Source organism: Camelus dromedarius, chromosome 15, assembly GCF_036321535.1.
Source record: "Camelus dromedarius isolate mCamDro1 chromosome 15, mCamDro1.pat, whole genome shotgun sequence".
NCBI classification, from domain to species: Eukaryota; Metazoa; Chordata; class Mammalia; order Artiodactyla; family Camelidae; genus Camelus; species Camelus dromedarius.
In genome coordinates, this window is record NC_087450.1 from 1,946,015 (window position 1) to 1,972,113 (window position 26,099).

General features: G+C 45.3%; 1 long non-coding RNA gene across 1 annotated transcript in view; it reads left to right on the forward strand.

The window, feature by feature from the left end:
- The first annotated feature begins 1,375 nt into the window (after positions 1–1,375).
- Positions 1,376–26,099, forward strand: part of LOC135323021 (uncharacterized) — a 50,000-nt gene continuing 25,276 nt past the window's right edge. The window contains exon 1 of the long non-coding RNA XR_010384099.1: positions 1,376–1,626. This is a non-coding gene — a long non-coding RNA (uncharacterized LOC135323021). The remainder of the gene's footprint in view (positions 1,627–26,099) is intronic.

The window sequence follows — 26,099 nt, forward strand, 5'->3', positions numbered from 1 at the left end:
ACATGAGAGCCTATTTTGAAGGCTCTGACCTTTAAGGATATTTAACACTTTTCCATTCATATAAAGATAACAAGTTACATAATAGAAAATAACATTTGTTTTGTTGGAGGTTTACAGGGATCTGACCCAGGCAGATAGCTGCAAGAACAAAGGATTCTAACAACAAAGAATTCCTACATCAAGAAGATTGCAAAAACCAAGCTCATAGGAAAGGAGCCTGAATTCTGACTTGGGGAGATGGTTTTCCAGGACATTAGTTTGCCATCTAGGTCTACAGAAATTTGCTATTCCATGCCCCAACACCTGGTCTCCCAACTTACTGGCCTGTCCTGCACTAAGGAGAATGAATTTGGACTCAGTAACACTCCTATCTTCCTAGCAAGCTGGGCACTGGAATTGAGGGCAGCTATCCCACACCCAGGGATATACTGTGTGCCCTTGATGGTTCCCCGAGGGTGGGGTGTGGTTTACCCAGGAAGGATGGGGACTATGCACCAACACTCAGGCAGTATGCTCCTTCTGGGATCTGACCTTGTACCTCCCGCTCCCCGCCAGCACACCTGGGACAGTGGAGGTAAGGCAGAGATCTTGCCTGCCTGTGTCCCAGCGTGTAAAAGGGGAATATGTACTCTTTCCAAGGTAGTTCTGAGCGACAAAACCTGTGGGTGCTTGGTTCCCAGAGCAAAAGGAAACCCAGCTCCACTTGGGGGCAACGGGTGTGATCCCAGTAGGGGTCCTGCAGAGGCCTTGGGTGGAGGGCTGGACCAGGGAGGTAAAATATGAGCTGCGGGCCTTGAAGGGTTAGAGAAGTATGCAGAGGCAGGACTGCTGCCTCCTTCAGGATGCCCCCAGAGTTAAAACTATTTCTCTCCATCTCTGCTACTCTCCTCGACCCACCAGATCCCTGCTTTCTCTCTGCTCCTCTTGTCCAAGTCTCTACCTCCACTTTACCCTTTCTCCCCTCTTCCTCCCATCTTCTCCATCCCTCGCTTCCCCACCTTCTCTCGCAGAACCCAGAGAGGATCGCTGGCCCTCCTGCGCATGCACAGTCGGTGCCAGCTGGAACGAGGGTTGGAAGCTCCAGCTCCGAGCAGGGGATCGGCCCCAAAAGCTTCTCAGCTCTTTCGCCCGGTAGGACTTTGGCTCCTGCCCCGGCGCCCCGGCCACAGCTGTCCAGGGCCAGGTGTGCACCTGCCGCCTCTCGCCCCAGCCGGGCTCCCATCAGTCCGCGGCTGGCGTCCCCTTCCCCTCTCCCGCCCGCGAGTCCTCTCCTCCCGGGCTGCCTCTCCTCGGCCGCCGGCCCGTCCCCGCCCCTGGGCGGGCTGTGTCCCGGGTTGGCGGGTTCTGCGGACCCGGACGGGGGCGGGCGGCTGGGGCTGGGGCTGGGGCTGGCCTCCGAGCGGGGCTACAGCCCGCGTCCCCCCCCCCCGCTTTCCCTGCCCCGCGACCCCGGGGCTGCCCTCCTCTCCCTTTCCCGCTCCCTGGGGACCAGCTCAGTGGTGTGGGCGCTGCTCCCCGGGCTGAGAGCCTCCAGCTGTGAACCCCAGCTTCTCCTGGTGGAGTTGGGAAAAGGGAGCGTCCGTGCTGAGCGAGCTTCCGTCTCCTCCCTCAGTGTTTCTGCCCCAGGTAAGTACCTTGAACACTTTCAGGTGTTATGATGGCGGTGCTTGATTATGTCACTGTTTTTATAGTGAGAGGGATTACAGTGTTGAAAGCAAGGCTTGGTTCAGTTAAAAATGAGCTGAAGGCATGAGGCTGTGACATCCTCCATCCTTCCCTCTCCCAGGGTGAAACGTGTGGCCGTCGATCTTAAAAAGATAGTTACAGTCCCTAACTAGCCCAGCCCAGCTAGGGTGTGTTAACAGGAACAGCACCACCAGAGGTGTTGGAGACTCAGGGACATTGCAGTCCTAAAGAGCTCCTGGCAAAATTTGGTTTGTTTTGGTTTTTTAATTCTTCTTAAATTGTGGGGCAGACTAGTTGTATAGAAGGAAAAATAATTGTCAAGAAATATTTTTTCATTTAACATCTTTATTGTGATATTGTTCACACACCATGAAGTCCACCCACTTAAATGCTACAATTCAGCAGCTTTAGCATATTCACAGTGGTGCAACCATTAATATTCCAGAACGTTTTCATCACTTCAGAAAGACCAGTGGAAATGAATGACCTATCCACCCCTTCCCATTGCTGGTTCTAAAGAAGGTTCTTGGTTGTTCCTGACCATAAATTATCTTGTTACCCATAAAAAATCTGGTAGGAAATCTAAACAGTATTGTATTGAATCTGTCTATCAAAGCAAGAAGAATTAATGTCTTTATGGCATAAATTTCTTCTACCCATGAATATATCTCGGACCCTATATTTTCATATTTCCAGAGCCTGGCCCATGGGAAGTCCTCATTAATTGTTGGGTTTGTGAATGATGAGATTCTATACATCGTTAGTTGCAACTGAAGCCTTTCACAGAAGAGAAAAGTAAACTCACTGAAGCCAAGTGAGTGTCTGATGGTCAGAAAGAGTGACAGCAAGTGCTGGAGTTATCCAGTGGACTTGGTGTTTGTAACCAGAATTCTCCAGCACCTACAGCTAAGTCCTATCCAGTGGACTTGGTGTTTGTAACCAGAATTATCCAGCACCTACAGCTAAGCCATTTATTTTTTCTAAATGGCATTGCTTTTATTTTTACTTATTTTTTAAAATTATTTTTTATTGAAGTGTAGTCAATTTAGAATGTTAGTTTCAGATGTACAGCAGAGATTCAGTTATAAACATATGCATATGTATCTACATATGTTTTAGATTGTTTTTAGCACAACTCATTACAAGAAATTGAATATAGTTCCCTGTGCTATATAGTAGGTCCTTGTCATTTATTTTATATTTATTAATGTATATCTGTTAATCCCCCTTTTCCTGCCTGCTAATCACAGTTTGCTTTCTATGTCCATGAGTCTATTTCTAGCAGCACCATTTTTGCTAGTAATATATGCTGGTTGGCTGCTTTCAGTTTCAGTAATTCCACCTTATCTGTGGGCATTTTCCTTCTGGTGGGCCTGTGTTTGGTTTGCACACGTGATATAAGAGTTGTGTATTTGGGAGAACTCCAGGCCTCGTGTAGTGCCTGGTACAGAGTGCCCACTGAGCTGATGCTTGAACTGGGAAAAAAAACATAGTAAATGTTGGAATTTCCACTATGGATGAGACTTCCAGGTTTCTATAACCTGTTTAGCCCACCTTAATGTTGGCTGCACCCATACTGGGTAATTTGGTGGAACTTCGTGTTATGGTGGTGTAGAGACGGGGCCTTGTATGCTTCTTCTTTTACCGTTTTCTAAGACTCATTCTCCTGGGCCTTCCAGATCCTCCCCCAGAAGTGCCCAAGGCTGGCTTGGTGCTGCGCTGAGGCAATATTTGTTAATAAGGCTCTTTCATCATCTCTTCTGAGCCTCCGTTTCCTTCTCTGCACAATGAAGACTTAGAGTAGAAAAGTGCTTTTCAGTTTCTTTTAAGCCATGTTTCCTTTGAGGAACAGAAAATACAAATCTCTCCTCCCATTCAACATATAGATTTTGACACATCTTCCAAGGAGTGACACAGGTCTTTGTGGAAAATTGAAGTGATTGTGATTCCAGGTGGCACAGAAAATACTCTTCAGACATTTATTGCAGGGAGAGGGCAGGAAAGGGACAGTATATCCCACTTTCTAGTGTGAGCACTGGAACAGGGGCTTGGGTTTAAATACGGTGTCCGACATGGCCTCTCTCTAATCTTTTTTTTTTTTTGCCTCTCTCTTATCTTGCACAATGTGATAAACTTCTCTCCCTCAGTTTCTTAATGCGTCAAGTTGGGGTGATAATAATTTAAGTCTTTTGTGAAACATTATACACATAAGACATTTGTTTCTCGGTAGAAACAAAACCTGCGAGGGAATCAGGGATTTCTTTAAAAAAAAAAAATCTTGTCCACAGCACTCAGTCTGTGTCTATTTTGAAGTTCCTTGAGGGTGAGTGTTGGGTCTAAAGTCCATAGTGGGACAGGAGGCCCATGGGTCTGTGTGCCGCAGATTGCCCCCTCCTCCCCAGTCCTCTTCCTCTCAGTCCAGGATGAAGTTCCCTAGTAGATTTACACAGAGATCTTGTGGAAATGGCTTTTCATTTTATTGTTTCATGAAGAAGGGCTGCCATCATGATCTCTGTAGTCAGCTTTTGGTGACCTGAAGGCTATGCAATTACGTTTTTCTATTTAATAAACAGAAAAAAAATTACAAGTACAAAATTAGACCTACGGTGGTGGCAGGGGCTCTTGAAAGTGGGGACCATTAGCTTTGTTAGTTTCAGGTGCAGGGGCCTCTGGCCATGAGGACACATCATCGTGCTCTGAAGTTGGAGGGACCAGTGGGTTCAGTGGGAATGTTTACTGAGTTTATCTCATGGGCTGGGCATTGACCTATTTGTACTGTGTGTTCCTTATTTGAGACAGTGAGCTCATTTAACCTCAATAGCCTCTTTAATAAATTAGACTTTTTATTTTGAGATATAATGTAGATTCCCATGTAGTTCTAAGAGATAATATGGAGAGGGCCTACGGACTTTTTGCCCAAATTTCTTTAAAGGTTCCATCTTGCAAAGTTGGGATACAATTCAGTAATGACTCACTAACCCTTTGAGGTTTGTGTTATTGCCCTCATTTCTATTCATGATTAAACTGGGGTTAAGAGGAGCACACAGGCCTGCCCAGGTCGCCCATGGTTAGTGTAGAGTTGGGTGAAACGTGGGCTTGGAATTTCCAGGCAGTACCATCATGATGCTCTGTGGCAGGGAGCAGCATTCACTTTGCTTGTTTATTCATTCATTCAACAAGCATTTATTGAGTAAACTCTGTGGGTCAGATGCTATCATAGGTTTATCTGATTCTTCAGCAGTATGGAGAATCCGGTAATGTTTCCTTCTTTTTTTTAATCTGAGAAAATTAGCTCTGAGAGGTTATAAACCCCCCAAAGGAAATATAGCTCATAAATGAGGGATAGTAAATTTCTACAGTTCCTTCTTCTTATGCAGGTGGTACCCTAGGCATTTTACATTTGTAAACTTCCATAATCCAGATATATTCTTGTAAGTCAAGGATTTTTTTTAATTGAAGTATACTCATGTTTACAATGTTGTGTCAATTGCAAGGTGTTTTTTTTCTTGAATTTGGATTTCAAAAAATATTTTTTGAGGAGGGTAAATAGGTTTATTTATTTGTTTAATTTTTTTTAAAATGAGGTACTGAGGATTCAACCCAGGACCTCATACATGCTAAGCATGTGTTCTACCACTGAACTGTACCCCCCTCCCCAAAGCAAGTTTTCTTATCAAGTATTCTGCAGCTTAGGAGTTCAAATAAATTGGAGTTGAAATCCAGGTCTTTTGATTCTACTGTGTTTCTTTGCATTATATCCTGCTGAGGGGTGTGGAAGCAGTTCCTTTATTCATTCCTTTATTCAGCAGTTTTGAGCACTGACTTTGCATCAGGGCCTGGCTAGGTGCTTGGAAACAGAAAACAAGAAATGATCCTTTTCTGCAGAGGGTGGAAGCCTAGACCAAAAGCTGCGTAATGTGATTCGAGCTGCGGTAGCCATGTGCAGACGCTGAGGACAAGCTGTACCCCCGGCTTTGCTTGGGCTTCCCCTGCCTTCTGACTGGTACACACCAGGTCACCGCAACCCAGTGAGGCCCGCAGCCTGCAGCACAGTATGTACCTCGGTCTCCTCTTCCCTCTCGTCAGGGCCAGCAACATGAACATCCCTGACTACGTGCAGTGTGCTGAGGACCACCAGACTCTCCCCGTGGTGGTCCAACCCGTGGGGATCATCTCAGAGCAGAATTTGTTGTGCATCTATAAGCGAATCTCCTTGGTGAGGCAGATCAGCCCGTGCGGCTCGCAGTGGGCACTCTGTATCCACTACAGTCACCACTATGTGCCCAAGAATGGGTGGAGCGACTTCGAGACCCACCGCAATGTCATGGGCCTTGTCACCATTACCGACTGCCTCTTGGCCAAGACCTTCGAGAAGCTCCACGTGCAGAGGAGCTGTATGGCACCACGCTCTATGACTCCCGGCTCTTTGTCTTTGTGCTGCATGGGGAGGTGGCCGAGCAGCCGCGCACCGACGTGGCCTTCAATTTACGAGGACTGCAGGGTGGTGGAGAAGAGGATCGAGGATTTCACTGAGTCTCTCTTCATCATGCTCAAGTCCAAGTGGCTGGACGGTGCATCCAAGAAGTCTGGGGACAAGATCCTCCTGCTCTGCATCCTGTTTGAGAAGGAGGACTTCGTGGGACTGGACACAGAGAGCAGGAAAGTCTACCTGGATGCCCGGCCACCCTGGCTGTTTGAAGGGTTGCTTCCCTATATCCAGAAAGGGATCAGCAAGGAGGAGGGCTGTCTTGTAGCCAAGGCGTGAGGAAGGAGCAACCCGCCAGTTTTCAGACGTTTAAAAGTGAATCCGCCTTTGTTTCAGAGAGATTCTTTTAGGGTTATTATGGACACTTACTCCTGCTTTTCAGCCAATTCCCCTGGTGTGACTCCTGGAGTTGCTGTCCAATAGAGTAGCCAAAGCCACTGATGCTAGGAGAGCTGGGGAGGAGGCTGCTCTGAGCTGAGATGTGCTCTAGGTCAAATGCACATCAGACGCTGAGACTTGTCTAGTAAAAAGAATGTAAACTATCTTGTTACTTTCTTTATTGATTACATGTCAAAATGATAGTATTTTACATACAGTAGAATAAGTAAGATATGTTCTTAAAATCAGTTTCTAGGTTTTTTTTTGGGGGGGTTTACCTTTTTGAATGTGGCAACTGGGAAACTTTCTTTACATGGCTCACATTTCATTCCTGTTGGACAGCCTGTCCTGGGACAGTCTCATCCCTTTGCTTATAGATGAGATGCTGAATCCCGAGATGCAGAATGAGGCGCTGGTTGAGCTGGGGATGGAGCCAGTGTCTCCTGCCTCCCAGGTCCAGCACCTGCACGGCTCAGGCCCTCTCTCCCTGCCTGACAACCACCATGCCAATTTAGGACAACAGAAACACTGCCAGTGGCTTCCAAATGAGCTCCTTACGCAGGGAAAGGCGTGTCACGGAGTATAGGGCACAGCAGGGAAAGATTCGTCCTCACTTTGTCCCTGTGATTAGGTCAACGGACCCACTTTGCCTTGGAAGTGCAGACGAGCTCTTCTGGGCTACCTACCCCCCCACCTTCTGCTCTGTTTCCCTGTGTATCTATCGAGATGTCCCTCTGGCAGAAGAGGGTGAGATGCCTTTGCCGAGAGGTGGTCCCCCTTTGCTGGGGAGATTGTGGGAATCTGTGTCCCCCCGGCCTACGGCCTCGGGCCTTGAGTCTGGAGAGGGCTCATGGCAGTCCCACAGGTGACGGTCGGAGGACCTGGCACGTGCTGCTGGGCCCGATGTGGAGGAGGTGTTCTGCGATTCTCTGTGAGTCTAAAATCAGATTCTACTTTCTGGTTGTTGGTAAGTTGGAGGAGAAGATGCCAGAGAATTGATAAAAAGATAGTCCAGATCAGTCCTGTGAGTGACAGGCATAGGGGACCCGAGTCCCACCTGCTTGTGGTGCCTGGCGGGCTCTGGATGAATTTTCACTTCCTCCCCGGACATACCTCTATGGCTTAAGGAAGGGGCGAGGCATGTCGTGGCCATGACCTGTACTTGTCCTCGCAGGGCCCTGTGATCTACACGGCTTTCTCCCCTTCTGCTTCTTGTAGATGAGCTGGCAGATGTAGTGGTCTGGGCAAAGCTGAGGGCACAGATGCCAGCACCGTGCCACTCCCAGGCTGGCTCCATTCCCGTCACCTGTCACCTCCTGCTCAGTCCCCAGGAGTCAGTCAATGTATGTGCATCAGTGCAACGTAAGCAGGGACCACCTTCTCCCCCTGGACAGAATGGTGGGTGAGCAGTGGAAGCCTGGAGCCCTGCCCCAGCCCCCAGGCCAGTGCCTCCTCTTTTGTCACAGGAGGCACTGGTGACTTGTTTGCTCAGCAACTGCTTGTCTCTGAGTCTGCAGACCCACCAGAGAATGCCAGCTTGTTTTTGCCTTTTGAAGTGTGTCCTTGGGATTTGGCGGAGTAGCTGGTTGTGTGCTTAGCCCATAATGGTTGACACTGTCACCATTGTTTACCCAGAACCTCGTGTACCAGGCATGGCTCTCGGCATCAAAATACAGCAGCACATTAAACCTCCCTCCTGGTGGGTCTGTCTGTTTTGGTACCGTAAGGGCTCAGCCAGCATCTGAACGTCAGTGAGATAACGCGGCCAGTGAGCTCGGGTCAAGTACGCTCTCCTCCAGTCACTTTTACTCCATTGTTGCTTTTACTATTCCACAGTCATTACTTTTTTAAACAATGCTTTGGTGCAGGAACAGTGCCTAATTCTCTCCTATTACTGTTGGTGGGAGTGAGTAAAATTGTCCAGCTTGAAATGCAACCACATTTTGTAGCTCAAAAGCTGTCTACACGCATCTAGGTGAAGTTTAGGTTTGGGGCGCTGACCACGTTGGGGTCCCCCGGCAGCGCCGCTCGCCTCAGGCCCCTGCCTTCCCTGGAACAATAGGTGAGGGTGGGTCTCACCGTCCCCTCATCCCTATCCTCACCAAACTCACGTAAATTCTTGTAATTGCTGTCAGTTATTTTTGTTCTCATGTGTTTCTAATTTTCGCTGTTCCTCTTTTCCTTTTTCTATTTCCCTTTCTATCTTGTACCACCCTGTGAGCATGTTGTTGCGTCTGAAAAGTGGACTGTGCACACCCTGCATTGGAAATAGCCAGATTGTCCTCCTTGCTGTCCCCATTGCTTTAAAAAGCAAAAAACTTAACAGTTGCCTTGATCCATATATTATCCTAGTCATCTTTTTATTTTCCAGTTTTTTGGAATTTTTGCTTTGTTAGCACATCACCCACTGGTGTTTGATACCTGTTAAAATCCTTGCTTTGAGGAACCAGTTTGGTCCTCCTTATGTTTGGTGACAAATATGCCCTTATTAAATTTGTTTGATTGTTTTGAAGAAGTGAGATGCGAATTGATTTAGGCGGCTGCTGAGGGATATTTTTCATGGGGTATTTAAACTTGGAAAGTCAAAATCTGCAGCATCTTCCTTGATTCTGGCTCTTACACAAACGTGCCTGGCACGCGGTTCCGGGCTGTCACTGTGTGACGTGCGTGACTGAGCTTCCTGGCCGGTGGTCACTGGTGAGAAAGTGGCAGGCTCGGAGATGAGCAGCTGCAGGGGATGCTGTTGGAGGAAGCAGTCACCGGTTTTTTGTTTTTTGTTTTTTGTTTTTGCATTCACCTTCCCCGTGCCATTTACTTTACTTTGCCTTCATAGAGAGGCAGGAGTGGGTCTAAACTCCATGCCACTCTTATTTTCCCTTTACGAGGCTGGTTTTTCTGAGTATCAGAACAACATGGCCTTCTCCTAAGTAGCTGGCTCACTTGGATCTGGTGGACACAGGGACCGCTAAAGGGGGCCGTAGCTTCCTCTCTGCTCCAGCCAGTGGGCATTCAGAGCCGGGTCTGTGGTTTGCCTCAGCAGCCATGCAGGCCTCCCTGCACCAGCCTTTACTATTAACCCATGTTGGCAGTAAATAGCTGACTCCGTGTCTGTTGCAGCTGACGTCCACCACTGACGGCCGTGTCATTTGTTTGCAGTAGTGAGTCTCCAACACCCCAGTCAGCCGTGAAGTGACCTTGCATTCTCACCCACACCCTGGTTCATCTCACCCGGGGAAAGGGTTTGGCCACCACCGTCATGCGGGCCATGAGACCTTGTTTCTCCTTTCATGCCCTGGTCCAATTGTGGACACTTCATCCTTCACTGACTTGGTCTCGCTTGAGACAGGCCAGACTTTCTGAAAGAGTCCATCACATTCTGGGGGGAACAGAACAGAAGTATGAGTCGCAAGTAGGAGTCTAAGCTATCTGGGTTGGCAAATGCAGACTGGGATCTGTGAAGGCTGGGCTGTGCCCTGGACACAGGTCTTTCCCGTGGCTCCCGATAGCCCAGGGGTCGGAGTGAGAACAGCCTTGCCTGGGTTCCCCCATCTTCATCTGCTCTCTGGCAGGTGTGTCTGCTAACTAGGAACTCCCCCAAACCTCGGGCCCTTCAAAGTTCAGACCACAGGAGAATGTTGAGCCCCTTCTCCTGGGCCTCCTTTGTGAGAATCCAGTGCCTTCTGAGGTGACCAGCGGCAGGAGATGCCTCCCCATCCAGGGAGCTCTCTTTGGAGGACTGTGACTCACTGCACCTTGCTGTGAGCTTGTGGGGTTCCATCCGTGGTCCTTGCAGAACCAGACTTGAGACTGGCTTAGTGATAGAAATGACAGGACTGATTACAGGGCAGGGTTGGGGGGAGGAACAGGGGAAATTGAATGTGACCTCAAACACCTAGGTGGGTTCTGGGTCTGTTACTAAAATCGGGAGCCTGGGAGGTACCTGCCAGGAATCGAACTCTAGAGTAAATGGTGGACATGAGGCATTTTTAAGATTCCATTTGTCATCCAAGTTAGGACTTCAAAGAGGCACTTGGGTCTATGGCCCTGGGGCTCAGGTGAAGGAGCCGGACCACAGATACACGTTGGGAGTCGTCATTCTTAGCTGGTGTTCACAGCCGTGCAGGTGGATGAGCTCATCTCAAGAGGTGCAGACTGAGGCTGAGGCGGGGCAGGGCTGTGCCTGGGTTGGAGGAAAGCCCAGATCATGGAGCTTTGGTGTGTTCAGTCAGTGGCGTTTGGGATTTTCAGAGCAATGGCATTTATCCTTAAGGGTCTTGAGGGTGGGCAGGGCCACCCAGGAAGAAATCTGAAGGGAGGGTTGTGGCCACGCGTGTGCGGCCACAGAGGCTGCATGGTCCGGGAGGGGAACCTCCTCGGAAGCTGGAGTCGGAGTGGGGAGTGGGGAGAAGGTAGTCACACTCACCTGTGAGGGAGGGACAGAGGCCTAGGGAGTCTCCACCCTAGCGGACTCTCTTTCCCACGAACAAAAGGCCAGCAGACAGAAGATTTGAGGTGAGAAGGGACGGGCGCTGGGAGAGGAGCCAAAGTGGAGAATGGTGGTTGGACAGTTCTGGAATAGTCTCCCTGCAAAATAGAGTTAAAAAAACCCAGACTCTTAAGAACATTGATAGTGACGTTGGAGGAGATAGTTCTTTTTCTGGCCTCCTAAAGGTAAGGCATGTATCCGGGTATACACAGAAGAATCAGGCAGTCTGGTCCGAGGGCTTGACCCTTACTAGGGGGAACAATGCAAGTTTAAAGGGGGAGAAGGGCAGCAGAGGGAAACTAGCCAGGCCTCGTGTCAGGTACCAGTCGGCCGCACTACTTGCGTGTTGCATTCACATCCATGCCTCCCAGGTGGGCGGTGGCAGCCCCCTTTTGCAGATTGGGAAGCCTTCTCAGAGGGGTTAAGGAATTGGTCCGTTTAGCGGCTAGTCAATGCTATAGCAGGATTCAAGCAGGGCCTTGTCAGACTTCAAGGGCATGTTCTATCTACTAATTCCGGTACCTCCCTGTTGTACCTGGATTGGTGAATTGGGTCAGTTTTGGAGCCTTTCACAAAAAGTACGATTTAAGTGCCTCAGGACTGTTTCACAAAGCTCAGTGTTATTTAATGGTTCAGAAGCACCGCAGTGATTTTCGCCCCACAGTGGTAAGGTCTTATTCCTTTGACGATGACGTGGTTGCAAATGACGTACAGGTGCAAAACCAGACTTAGCAGCTTCTGAAGGGAAACTCTCCAGTTCTCCCTTGATAGGCTTTCTTCCACGGGATGTAACCTGCTGCAGCGTAGGTCTGAGCATTCCGTATGGAGTGAGGGTTTGATATCCAAATTTAGCAAAGAAGAGTCAGATGGAGAAAATCGACGTTAACAATTTATTTTGGGGTTTCATTAGACAAGATGCACTATCGCTTAATGGCCCATATAACGTATGTAATTGAGTACAGAACATTGCATTCCTTACTTTCTAATGAGAGCTTTCTTGCAACGTAAGGTTGTCTGCTTTGGAACTTCAGCTCAGCCACTAGGGCACCTGTCAGTGTGTTGGTGTGATTGTATTTACACAGTGCATGTAATCTGGGCTTCCTCAGCCCCAAACACTCCAGTGCAGAATCATACGCTGTAGCCATCACTTAGTTATACAAATACTTCTAAAACTATATGGTACAAAAAAAAAAAGAGAGAGAGAGAGAGATTGCCTTTATCAAATTTCCTTTGATTTTAACTGCAAACTGTTGTTGAGCAGCTCTGGTTTCCTTTGGATACGAATATATACATTTCTTTGCATGTAACTTGGATTTTAGACTAGAACACCAAGCTCTTGCTTTCCATGAGCCACAAAAATCATAGCCAAATGACATACGTATTAAACATTTTATTCTTTTCTTCTGAGACAGAATCCTTGAATTTGGGACTTGGGCTGTGATTTTGCTTTTTGCTCTTGCCACCCCTCTTGTCGTCTCACTCCTTTTTCCCACGTGGCCTCCAAGAGGTCATGGTCTCTGAGGAGCAGGTGGACAAACACCAGTTGGTCGCCAAGCAGTCCTGCTGTAGAGGAAGCCCAGCCAAGAGCTAAAGGACAGCATCAGAGAGGGCTTTCTTGAAGAAATGGGCTCTACATTCAGTTATGAGGACAGAGTAAGAGTCAGCCAGGAGAAGGAATCAAGAGGGTGACTCAGGTGGCAGGAGCAGCCCGGGTAGAGGCCTGGAGGCTTGTGGGGTGGGGACTCGGGGAGAGTGCACTGTGTGGTCCAGGGTGGAGGGTGCCCCTGATTGGGAGGACCCTGGAGTGGGCCTAGGGATGGAGGGCTTTGGAGAAGCTTGGTTTTTTACTAGAACTGACACAGAAGAGGCAGTGAAGGGTGTCAGCAGAAAGTGACCCTCAGGAGAGCTACTCCTGATTTTGCTTCTGATGTTCTACAGAAAGAAGGGGTCGGGGTGGGCGAGAGCAGCTCTGCCCGTCCCTTTGAGACCCACCCCTTCATTCATTTATTCATAACACATGCAATTCTGAGTGTCCAGGGGAGAGAGGGTGGACTCACAATAGTAAGCAAAATGTATTGCTTCTTGAGAGCTTAGCAGTGTCAGAAGTTGTCTTAGCGTAGAATGTTCTAGGAACACAGCAGGGGCACCTAACCCAAAGTGCAGAGGTTCGAGGGAAGGAAGGCTTCCTTGACAAACCGTCAAAATGAGCCTGGAGGCAAGTGGGAAGTAGCAGCAGGTCAGGGGGCACCTGAGGTCATTGGGGACCTGGGTACTGAGGTGAGGCTGGGCGAGCAGGGTTGGGGGTGGGGCTAGAACTCTACCAGGGAGCCTCTGAAGGGTTTGAAGTGGGGGTGATGTAATCAATTTTGTGCTTTGGGAAGGCTTTCCTGGCTCTGTGTGTGTGTGTGTGTGTGAAGCGGGGAAGAGGGGGAGAGTGCCACCAACTGGGAGGGTCATTAGAAGACCATTGACAGGCTGGGGGGCCACCAGTGGGAGAGGGTCGTCGGGGCTGCTTGGGGACGGCAGGGGCAGTGTGGATGCCGGATTTCCTCATGGGGAGGGCTTATTAACGGGGACCCCCTAGCGGCACCTTGTGGCTGGAAGAAAACGGATGCAGCCAGGTGGACTTTTCTCTTCTTCCCTGCCTTGTGTGATGATCTTAGCCAACATTTGGAACAGAAGAGCTAAGTTTCAGGGTAGCCCAGGACTTTGTTGAGCTCGTTCAAGTGAGATCTGATAGGATTTAGGCTTGTGTTGAGATCTGCATGTTCACTTAGCTAGAAACGTCCCGTCTTTTGGATTTCCATAGGGGTGTTTATTCTTGATAAAGATTGCTTTCTTGGTGAGAGGAAATTTAATACAGCTGTTGTCTTTCTCAAAAAAAATCTTATCTTTTAAGAAACTTAATATTCAAAAGAATAGCAAAATTTAAAATTGATAAAGTAAGGCTTTGGTGTAGTTTCTTTGATTTCTGAGTTAATGTAGAGTTAGAGTCTTTGCATTACTTAAATAGCACATCCTTGTCAGTATTTAAAGAGCTGTTAGTGAGCGCCCCAGGCCCCACTTCTCAAAGCATCATTAAGTCTTGCTCTGAAATAGTGAAGTCATAAAGATCTTTTTGGCAGAAGCCAAACGGTTTATAATTTGCAGCATAGCACCCTTTATAAAATAATAATAGGTTCAAAATTAAGAAAGTGGAAGATAATTGATTTTTTTAAAGCTGAAACATAAACTCTCTTGTGTTAATGTTGCAACTGGAAATTTCGAAAAGAAAAATCCTACTGTAATATCATCTACGTGGAATACATATATGTCTATCATGTTTGCAATGTAACTGCGCAGTGGTTTTTGAAGTCAGGACCATTCCAGCTGAGATACTGGCAGTGATGGTTGCTGGTTTTCAATGGAAGACCCTAAATTTGCCTTCTTAGCTTTATTCTTTTCTTTTCTGTTCTCTCTCTCTATCTTTTTTTTTTTTTTTTTTTTTTTTTGTAGTGAGAGGGCTCAGTAGTGCTTTGCCAGCATGATTTTGGGGCAATTTGGAAGCAGATATCGTGCACAAGCAGTGAGATATTTCCATGCATTTTACTTTCTGGACATCACCATGGAACATGTCGGGGTTTGTGCCTGCAGGCCGGGATGCTGCAGGACTCACTGGTCCATCACCATTATGTCTTGGAGCTGCTCCAGTCAGTGAATGACTTTCTGTGGCTTGGAAGTAAGGTGATCTGATGCAGATGATCAGATGTGTAACTAAGTACTGTTACTTGAAATAGAAAACCTATCAAAAATGGCTCTAAAATACAGGATGAGGGAGGAGAATTGGCTGAGCTGCTTGTATGGGGAATATTCTCAGGTGACTCCCTCATTGTGTCTCCTGTCACTCCCCCCCCCAGCCTGCACAGCAGTCATGCTGAAGCAAGAATGCACTTTCTCAGAAACGCGCTGAATTTCCTTGTGCCTCTGTTTGTTGGCTTTTTTTTTTTAAAGCACATCTTGCCCTTTGCTTAAATGCCATCCCTGCCTAGTCACCTCTTACACTCATTCTTCTGGACCTCGTCCATACATAGCTGCTGAATGGATGAACAGAATGTAGTATCTCCATATAGTGGAACATTATTCAGATGTAAGAGTGAATAAAAAAGAAAAAATAAATAAAGGGGAATATGAAAAAGGCCACCTGCTCTGGGAAGTCCACCCTGACTGCTCAACCCGCCCTTTTCCCTTTGAAACCCAATCACTTATGCTCCTCTCTACTCTTTTTGATAGTACTTACCACCTTCTAATAAGCTTTAACACTTTCAAAAAAAAAAAAAAGAGAGATGCTGATACCACTTCAATATGGACGAGCCTTGATAACAGCACATTAAGTGAAAGGAAGCAGACACAAACGGCCACATATTGTTGACTTCAGTGATCTGAAATGCTCAGAATAGGCACATGCAGAGGCAGAGAGCAGGTGATGGTTGCAAGGGGCTGGGTGGAGGGGGGTTGGGGAGTGACTGCTAGTGACAGGGGTGTTCTTCTGGGGTGATGAAGTGTTCTGGAAATAGATGGTGGTGAGGGCTGCACAACCGTGAGTGTGCAGAAGACTGCTGAACGCTCTCTCTGGGAGTGCCTGTGGTTGGGGGCGGCTTTATTTTGTTCTCATCCATGAAGAGTCATCTTGTGCTGAGGCCATTCTACTCCTGTGAGTGGTGAGGCTCAGAGACTTTGCAGAGTCATGTGTTATTTTCCCCCTTGCTGAGTGTAAGCAAAAAAGCTTTAAGCCTGAGAAAGTGCTCCATCTGCAGAAATGTCTTTCAGTTTTGCATGGTGTAAAAATCTTGAGAGATTTTTAATCGTTGAGGACAGTCTGTGGGGGAAACAGCCCGTGAAGCCTGGGTGAGACCTGGAAAAGCAGCGCTTCCCTCCCTGACACGGGTGGGGATTTCACCCCCGTTCAGGCAGTGAAGGGCCCAGACCCGTGAGCGGAGTTGACAATCGTGAATATTTACGTGTATCCGCTGCTTCATCTTGGATATTAATTTCAAGCTGAGTCAGTTTGTGGCGGCAGCCTCATCCTACATCAGGAATCTATAGTATCTGCTCTTTGAGGTGAAGACCTGACAGACTTGATTATTTAACAGTCTCCCTTGAATTGATATGTCAGATTCCTTTGTCAATAGTAAAACAGCAGAAATATAGACGTCCTTTTATGCCGATGTGACCTGGAGCAGGTTTAGTCTCTGTGCCTCAGTGGCCTTATCTTCGGGTGGGGAAGATGATAACAGTGCTTCCCTCAGAGGGGCTGGTGAGGGGAGAGTGAGGAGCACAAAGGGAGGACTTACACGAGATGCTCATGAATGACAAAATTTAGTGCTCTCAGCCTGGTGAGGCCTCAGGGGCAGAGATGGCCGAACAGAGCAGTCCTAGCGGGAGCTCGATCCGTGTTGGCAGCTGTTATGATCACTATCACCACTGTGGGTTATCAGGCAGTTTTAAGACTTGGTAATATGAATTCATGAATAATGTTAAAAGATTAGACAACTCAGATCTGGTTTACATAGTTCTCAAGATTTCCTATGAGAAATGGATATTTTTTCCCCATCTTAAATCTGAGTTGAGTCTCTAAAAAAATTCTGTATTCCTCCATCTTTTTTATTTAATTCTCCATTTCTTGAAAAAAAAGTCTTTAAATGGAGTTACTGGTGTCTGAACTGAGGGTCTCATGCATGCTGATCACATACTCTCTCAAGTGAGGCATAATCTCCCCCGTGATTTTTTTTAAACTTTTCTTTCTTAGTATTCAGAGGTTAGAGGCCTCTAATTCTTTTTCTGGAGACATGTCCATGAACCTCTAAATCTATAATTAGTGGACAAAATTTGGTTTATTAAAAAATTCTATAAAACTTTCTGCAATCCATTCAAAAGGAAATGCTCATTGACATAAAATGTTTCTCCTTTATGGTGATTTCTAATTTTTTGTCTGCCTTAACTTATTAAAAGTAATCCTCATCATCATAATGACCAAGCTTGCTCTGAGTGGACACCTCCCTAAGGCTAAAATGCTTTCCTCATGTTTTACCTCATAGCAGGTGTTTAAGGGTAGGTATCAGTGTCTCCTTTTTTGCAGCTGAGGGATTGAGAGATGGGGCAGCTTGTCCAAAATCTCACACAGCTGGCGCTGGCAGACTCAGGGCTGGAACCCAGGCTGCACAGGATGCTTTCTCAATGGCTCCTCTGATCAGCCCCGTGTTGAGTGGTTTCCCGAACTCCTGTGAGTCCATAAATGAACGATTTTAGCGATCTCAGTTTGATGAAGCCTTCAAAGGAGAGACACCAGTGAGAATGTGAGACAGAGTGGCATAAATTGAAATTGTACATTTTCACAAATGTTGCATTCTCAGGCAATGACTTAAAAAGTTTATATTTTTTTATTTTAGTGCTCTGTAAACACTAAAATCAAAACATTAAAAATGATTATAGTGCAAAATAGGAGTGGGCTTTGAAAGTCAACCATTGCTAATGATGTTGCTTGTTTTTCTCTAGTGGTGCTTATTGACAGAAAAATTTACAAAGACTGAATTCATTCTATGTAGTCTTAGTATGGAGGAAAGGTTTGTCAGTGAATATTGTAAGTAAAATCTACTCTTTTCTTTCCTGATGATGAATATGTAAGTTGTTTTCATGGCTTAAGTACATTTCCTTATTTGTGAAATTTGAGTGATGCCGTTTACCTTGTATGACTGTGAGATGTAGACGCCTTGTATACGAAGCACCCAAGAGCTGCTGAGTAAAAATATGCTGTCACAAGGACAGATAGTTTAGAAGGATCAACTCTGAATACCAAAGAGGGTGGCTTGTTTCTGATGCATATTCAATATGCATATATATGAATATATGAATATGGCTTAAAGTAACAAGGATTCAGGGTTTTGTGTGTGTGTGTGTGTGTGTGTGTGTGCAGTATGAAGGTTTAATGAAATCTGTATCATTCTAATGAGACAGGGACTAGATAAATCACCTTAAGCAGACGGCCTTGAAGATTATTTACACAGAATGTGTGTTGTTACAACTCAGAATTCATGTTGCCATGTAACCATCCACTCAGACATTTAAATTCGTAGAAATCTGACCAGAACTATTAAGTTTATAGAAATCCACATTGATCATTTTAAGGGAATAAGCTTCTTTCTTTTGTGATTAAAGAAATTTTGATTTATTTTTCTGCATGCTTAATAGGTTTTAAAATATCAAAACATTGATTTGACATGTCCATTTTTTTAATAGAATAAAGCTCATGCTGTTTTAATGTGCAAATAATTGTTTTTGTATTTCAATACCCTTGTATGATTTCCTGGCTCTTTGAGAAGTATTTTGCAAGATACTTAGATTACCTACTGTTGGAAAAATACAGACGTGACTTTTATGAATAGAGGCCTAGTACAGATCTGGTGGTTTCTGCTACAATGCATGACATGAGGCCTAGGAGAGAGAGCTTTGCTGCTGATTGCCGAAAGGACAGATCCCAGATCTCAGTCTCCCCTCCTGTAAAATGAAGTGGCTGGATTGGATTCTTTCCTCTTCTAAGATGAGTTTCCATGAGCCTGTGTCTTTTGTTTATATTCAAGAGTATTAGCAATGTCAGATTAAATACTGAATACCCCTCCCTTCCCCGATGCAAACTGCAGTATGTGCTACATAAGCCTTTAGTGATCTGATTCTTGTTTCTGATTCAACAGGCAATTTTTGTGTTGCATCTTTCCCGGCAACCTGGAAGGTCTTTTTAGCCATAGGAGGCGCTGTTGCACCTTCATACAGTCTTAATTTTCCTGTTTGTAAAAGAAGGCTTAACAAATATTTTTTTGCTTTGATTCCTTTGCTTAGTGCTTCAGAATAGCACAATGTCCATTATGTCTGTCTACCTGGAAAAATTATTCTGCTTATATCTTTGTTTTATTCTGTCATCTCGCTGTGAACATTTCAGACTTGCTGTGCAAACAATGGCAAAATCGGTCTTTTATTCCAGTGTTAGCAACCAGTGAGCCGGGATTTTATAAAGCAGCTAGAAGCAGCCTCTTGAGCACCTTAAAGCTGAAAAGTGTACTGAGTTCCCTGAGTATTGACCCAGCCGCTGTGTGTCATTTGGTGGGAGGTGATTTTGTACATAGAAGAAGGGGTGTAGTGATTTGAATTGGGTTTGCGTGCACGCGCTGCCACTGAGCCATGTGAGCCTGAGTCAGTTTGTTCTGAGTTTCTCCCTCGTCTGTGAGATGGGGATGCTCGTATATGCTTTGCAGAATTGTGAGAATTAGAAATTATGTAAATTGTTTAGCACAGTGGGAATGTCAAAGGGCTCATAAAGTTTAGGTCCTGTTTTGTATGAAGCCATCATTTTACAGTCTTTGGCAATTACTAAGAAACAGGAAAATAAGAAAAGCTGGTTTTATGATGAAAGAAATTTGAGGAGGTTCCATAGTTCCTATACCCATAATTTAGCATCAGCAAAGTCAGGACCGTTACACAGTCGCCCTGAACCAATGTTAAGCCACAGAATTTTTTGTTACTTCATATATATTGGGGCTTAAGTGGACCCAATACTTATACACAAGTTTTCTTCAGCAGCCAACTGAGAGATGACACAGAAGAACAGACAGGCGATAAATGTCTCCTTTATTACTGATGAAGCCACGTTCTCCATGAACTTCAGGGCTGTGGGAAAATGCATGTCATGATACTGTGTCCCAGAATTAGAGACTCAGGCAGTCCCAGTTAGCTCTGGGCCATAGCGAGCCTTCCCTTAAGATGATCTGCCCCATCCTGCACAGGGCTGCCCTGCCATGGAGCTGAGCATCCCGGGTGCTTCCCAAGGGTGGCCAACACTGGAGGGAAAGGAAAGGTTTCATATGCCCTGCTTGTCTCTCCGGACTCACACCTCAATCTGTTATTGTGAGGAGTGCTAGCCGTTGGCCAGGGGTCAGGGGTGTGAAGGGGGAAGCACTCTCCATGGACCAGAGGAGTGTGGAGGAGGCATCCCTTCCCTCAGTTTAAACAGGTGGTGGGATGCAAGAGAAGGGTGATCCCCAAGAGTTTATAAGAGGGGAAATAAGGATTTCCTTTGGGAATCAGACTAGCCATGAAACAAAGAAGATGATTAGTAGGGAGACTTGTAAGTCACTTTCTTATTAAATTCACATTTGTTGAGCACCAGAAATGTGCTACATTCTTTTCTGAGCGTTTTACAGAAATGAATCCTTCAATCTTCACAACAAGTGAGTAAGGGAGATTTGATTGTTATCCCAGGTTTACAATGTGGAAATTGAGGCACGGAGAGAGTAAGTAAGTTGGCCAAGGTCACAGAGCTAGTAAGTGGCAGAGCTGGTATTTAAACCCTGGCTGTCTGGTTTCCAGGCTCCCAGGGATGGGCTTTGGGTGTTTAGAGGTATCTGCATCCCTGAATCTCTGTACCTCTGTGCATCACTTAGCCCAGAAAGGACAGGGAAAGGAGAGTCACACAGGTGCTCACAGTCGTGTCTCAGCCACTGTCCACGGACAGTGCACAGTGATTGGCGTTAAATGTCTTCTGGGCAGCAGATCTGTTCGTATAACAGAAATTTAGTCCATTGAGTTAATCTAGAAACCCTTCCTGCTCTGCTTCTGTCCATGGTTGCCATGTGACTGCCTGCCCGTGATTGGGCCGTTGAGGAGAATCTGTACTCATGTTTGAACTCTGATATTTCAGTCTGGTTCGTAGTTTCACATCTCCTGTTACATTAATAAATTCAATTTCTGGTTTTCTTGCATCAGTCTCTCATGAGTTTGGTTAATGTGACATCAGTCCATGGGAGCCCAGGGTTGCTGATGGTATATTTTCTGAGCATGTTGTGGCACTTCTACCCATGCGGACCTGGGTGGAAGATTTCCGCCTTCCGCACTGATTTCCCCGAACAGCAGGGTCCTCTCCCACCCCCGGATGTGAGGCTGGGAGCTCTCAGTGTAGGCCAGTCAGAGGCCAAGTCCACCAATCAGAAAATGATGAAGTACTTGGAAGTGGGTTTAATAGAAAAAAGGGCTTCCAGGTAGTCCGATGGGCTGTCCGAGTCCATTTGGTGAAAAGCTATCCACTGTTTCTGGTTGAGCTGCTTCTTTGCTGTTGAAAAGTCTGGATTATATGAAGGGATTTTAAAAAGCAGAAAGGTGTGATTTCAGGTGGTACGTCCACACCGGTGAGAAGTGACGGATGACCGCCTGTGTGAGGCATAGACAGAGTCTTACAAACTTCATAAAACAGCTTTAAAAGCTCTGCCATCTGAGTGCACTTCATATGGGGTCCAATTCATGACTGGGCATGCTGAGAGGGCAAATAATTGATAATGGCTGAAAGGACACGGAGGCATCAAAAAGGTCTCAGTCATGTTCCCTGTTTAAAGGATGTGGCACAATGTAATATATTTGAGCTGGTTCTTCACTGAACAGTTTTGAGTGTTTTCTGGGACTCCCCAGTGCAACAAGGTTCCGTGCAGCTGGGTGTCCCCTCAGTGCAGCTCTGTCAGCGCTCATCCTGGGCTGACGTGGTGTCACGGGGAGCAGGACGGTCAGTGTCCCCGGCTCCTCCGAGCTCCGTTTCTTCATCCACAATGCTGGGTTTCTCTTCGGTGTCTACTTAGTATGGTTGCTGAGAATCACACGTGATGGTTGTCAGGGGCGATTTGTGGTTGTCTCTGTGATTGCCATATAGTGAATATTTGATAGAAACTCTTGTTTTTTTATTAAAATTATGGCTCCTAGATTGCAGTGGTTTTTAGTCTGCATTTACTCTTTTTATAAATTTATTCTTATTTTTAAATAAGCACTTATTTTTATTTATTTTTATGAAGGTACTGGGGACTGAAGCCAGCACATTGTGCATGCTAAGCAGGTGTTCTACAACTGAGTAATGCCCACCCTCCTTGTCTGCACTTAAAAATAAATATTTCAATACACAAAATAGCTCTTAAACACCATCATGGGACCTATTTTCTGTATAGACAATTGAATACATATGCTATTTCAATAAGAATAAATGTTGTTGGACATACATTCTGAATCTGTTTACGTGTTTAAAAACGATCATAGGTAGTGATAAACACGAGTCTTGGATCCACTACTTAGGGTCTGTTTTGCCATCATGGGAAATTATATTCTACAGAGAAGGCTAATTGGGTCTCGTTGATATTTGGATGATTTAGCAGATGATGAAGGCATTCAAAAGCTGACAGTTTTGTATTTTAAACTAACTACAAAGTTATCTTCTATAATTTGGAAGTCCTCAGCTTGTGAATTGCCCAGTAATTCAGTGTGTATATGTCTGTGTCTCTGTGAACGTGTGTGTGTGTGTGTGTGATTTCAGGAAGGTAGAAATAAGTTCCATATAGCCTTCTGATACCTTTCTCTTCCAGTTCAAGGTGTAGGCATATATTTATACAAATAAATTGATACTCTTTTGTCATTTGGCATATTGGTGGGAATAAAAGGTTCTCATACTTGTTTCAGAAGGGTTGGGGAGAATGAGCTTAGAAAATAGGAGGAGATAGAGGCAGGAAGGTTCTTTACTCTTTGTGCAGGATGAGAAACAGTAGCTTTTCTTTTTTCTACTAAAGCAAACTGGCAATGAATTGTAACATACTATTACTCAGAATTGCTTTTCTGATCAGATACGAGTGCCTCAGATTTTTCAAAGCAATATGAATGATGAAATGTGTTTTAGCAGTTATCTTTAAATGTAGTTTTATTTTTTAAGTAAAAGGCTATAGCCTGTTCTTTCTTCCAGCGTTACAAGAAGTTCCCATTGATTCAGGTACATGATAATTGTGCTTAGTTTCTTCGGGTTTTTGTTTTTTTTTTTTAAGTGCTTCTTTCATTGTGGTGTGAATGAATGTTTGAAATTTCTGGATTTTGATGTTTAGAACATGCTGATTTATCAGAACTGTTAAAAACCTGATTGTTGTTTGGTCCTCGTTTGGTGGGGCAACCTATTGATTTCTGTTGTCTGTTAAAGAGGGAAATTCTTCCTCTAGCCTGTAGATCATTAAGTGAATGGTTTGCAGTGTTCCTTTAAAATTCTTTGAATGCTTTGAGCATGCTTGTCCAGTGAATTTTGAATTGACTCATAGTAATGACTTTGCTTTGATTCTGTGGCTTTTGCTCCTCTCCACATGAATTTGAATTCTCTGTTGCATTTTGTATACGTGTTCTTAACAGGGGAAGAAATTTTGCATTTTTTACATAGGTGGGTTTTCCTATCCCCTCTGAATGCCTTCTGTAATCGATACAGCGAAAATCTGTTATTGCAGTGCTTAATTATTTCACAAACTATTTTTTGGCTTAATCAGAAACAATGACAAAGAATGATAATAAAAAACATGAAAACCTTCCTTCCTTTGAAGAATAGAAATGAGGTGGTCAGGCTCACGCGTGCTTTGTACCTGACACCCTTACTTTCATGTCATTTTGTATCATGATTCAGAGATGGAGTTGCTTCAGGTTTGTAGATTTTTGTTTTAACATTTGTGTTGAATTCATTCTCTAGGCTGATGTTTCCTGTTGCATTTGTGGAAAGTGTAGATGAAGGGAAACAGATGCTATGTTTTGTATTCAGGAGGCCTGAGTTGCTGAAGAGAATAGAGTAGAGGGTGGGTTGAGGAAAAGAGTGACACTCCCTCACCTCCAGGCTGAAATTGATGAACAATGAAATCAATTAGGTGTATCGGTATTTATTTGACCAACAGAAGTCAGAGGGCCCAGACGGTCTAGTTATGCGCAATGGAAAGTACTGAATTCACCTGCAGAATTAGGTGATTTACCAAATAGAAGCAGCTTAGAGCAATCAGAAAAATCAGTCCTATGATGAGATATAAAAAGAATATAATATCTATTATTTCTGAAACTTTTCTATGTTAAGTTGTGTAGAGCTAAAATTAAGTTCCAAGCACCAGGAGTTAAGAGTCTGGGTGGTTCTGTGGGATCGTTATTCAGGGATGTGTCTAGACCCTGCTGGAATGGCCGAAGCTGGCAGGAAAAGACCCAGAGCCAGGACTTGTCATCCTAGGGTGTCCTCCATACTGGTTCCATGTGATAGCCCATGATTGGGTTAACAAATTTAACAGACATCAGACGTATGTCAACTTTAAGAAGAAAAAGTGTGCTTAGTAACTGCTTTCAAGCAAGCACCTGTGCATCCTCACTCCTGTCTCCTTGCCATAAAAAGTAGAGACAATGCCTTGCTTGCATATTTGAAGTTTTAGATAGCACTCTGTTCATTGCACAGCAATGACCCAGGCCCTCAGCTATAAATGCTGGGCGTGCGTCCTGTTAGATAGTCTATTATCCCCAAAACACGGACCTGGCTGGACTGGTGGTCTGCTTTGTAATGAATATCTAAAGAATTTATCTTGTTCCCCTCTCCCCATGACTCCCCTAAAGGTAAACTAAGCCTTTTTACTCATTGTGGATTCTACAATCTCTGTCTCATCCTGTCTTTCCCCAAGTTCCTGTTTACTATCACACAACTGTTAAAGACTATTTTCTTTGATTATACACAATAAATATGGGAGCATTTGAGAGGCTCTTGGAGTTGGCTTCCTACTCCCTATCGCTTTCTTTCCTTTTTCCACAGTCTTGAGTCATTCATTCCATGTCGGTAAGACTTCTGCCAGCCAGAGCCCACAGTTCCAGGTGAGAAGGATGCAGACTTTATCTCTCCTACTCAAGGGAGAGAGAGAAGAGAATTGAGATCTGCTCCGCCGTGGTCCCTTCCTGCCCCAGGGCCACTCCAGTTCACCTGCAGCCTTCTGGCCTCTGCTCTCAGGGCCTCTGTCCCAAGACTGACATCAGCCTTTTTTTCCCTTGTCAATATTTCCTGTGCCTTTCAGAAGTTGGTCTCTTCTCTGCAATTCCACCCTGGCAGATGTGATGGTGGTCAGCGTGCTGGTGGGCAGTCATTTGGGGACTCCCAGGAGCCATGCTGATTCTCCTGATTCTCTCATTCGGGGTTACAAAACAGTCGAGAACTGGAGGAAGCCCATTCACGTGAGGTCAACACAGTATTACATCACTTTCATTTTATTTTTGAATTTTCAGTGGAGAAATTATTTGTAGCAAAGTGTTCCAGATTTTCGGCCGCCTGCTTTCCTCACCACTATTTCCTTGTTGGCTCTGGTGCTTGTTTAAAGAACCAGGTTTCTTCTCTGGTCATTTCTAGCAGCTGGGCTTGCCTAATCCTTGATCTGCATTTGAAGCAGAATGCTTCTTCGTGATGTCAAACTGATTTTCCTTGTCATGTCTTAATATTTTGTGTACACTCAGCAACTGTTTCAAGTGAATTGCTCTTGTCCAATTTCGGTTAAATCACATTTGCTGAACTCCTGCTTTCATGCTGAGGGCAGTTTCTTCTTCCTGTAATAAAATTTAGCAATTTGCATTTACTATGGGAAGGTACTGGCCCGAGGTGCTTTTGTTCTTAAAAGTTTTAATAACAATTCACCCATTAAAATGTACAGTGGTTTTTACTCTATGCCCAGAATTGTGCATCCCATTCAATCTTAGAACATTTTCATCCCCCCAACAGGAAGCCCCTTACGCATAAGCAGACATTCCCATCTTCCCCATCCTCCCACAGCCCCAGGGAGCCACTTTTCTCTCTCTGTGGGTTTGCTTCTGCTGGAAATTTCATGTAAATCGAGTTACTTCATGTAAGTGGAAGCATCTATTGTGACTGACTTCTTTCACACTGAGTAACGTTTTCAATATTTGTCCACGTTGTGGCCTGGGTCAGTACTCTATGCTTTGCTATTGCTGAATAATATTCCTCTGTATGGCTGGGCCCCTCTGTTTACCCATTCATCACGTGATAGACATTTGTGTTGTTTCTGCTTTTTGGCTGTGATGAGTAATGGCACCGTGAATATTCCTGTAGGAGTTTTTATGTGAACATTAGTTTTCAGTTCTCTTACGTGTGTGCCCAGGAAGCAAAATTGCCTGGTTATTCAGAAACCAAATGTTCAACTCTCTAAGGACCTGCCAGGCGTTTTTCCAAAGTGGCCA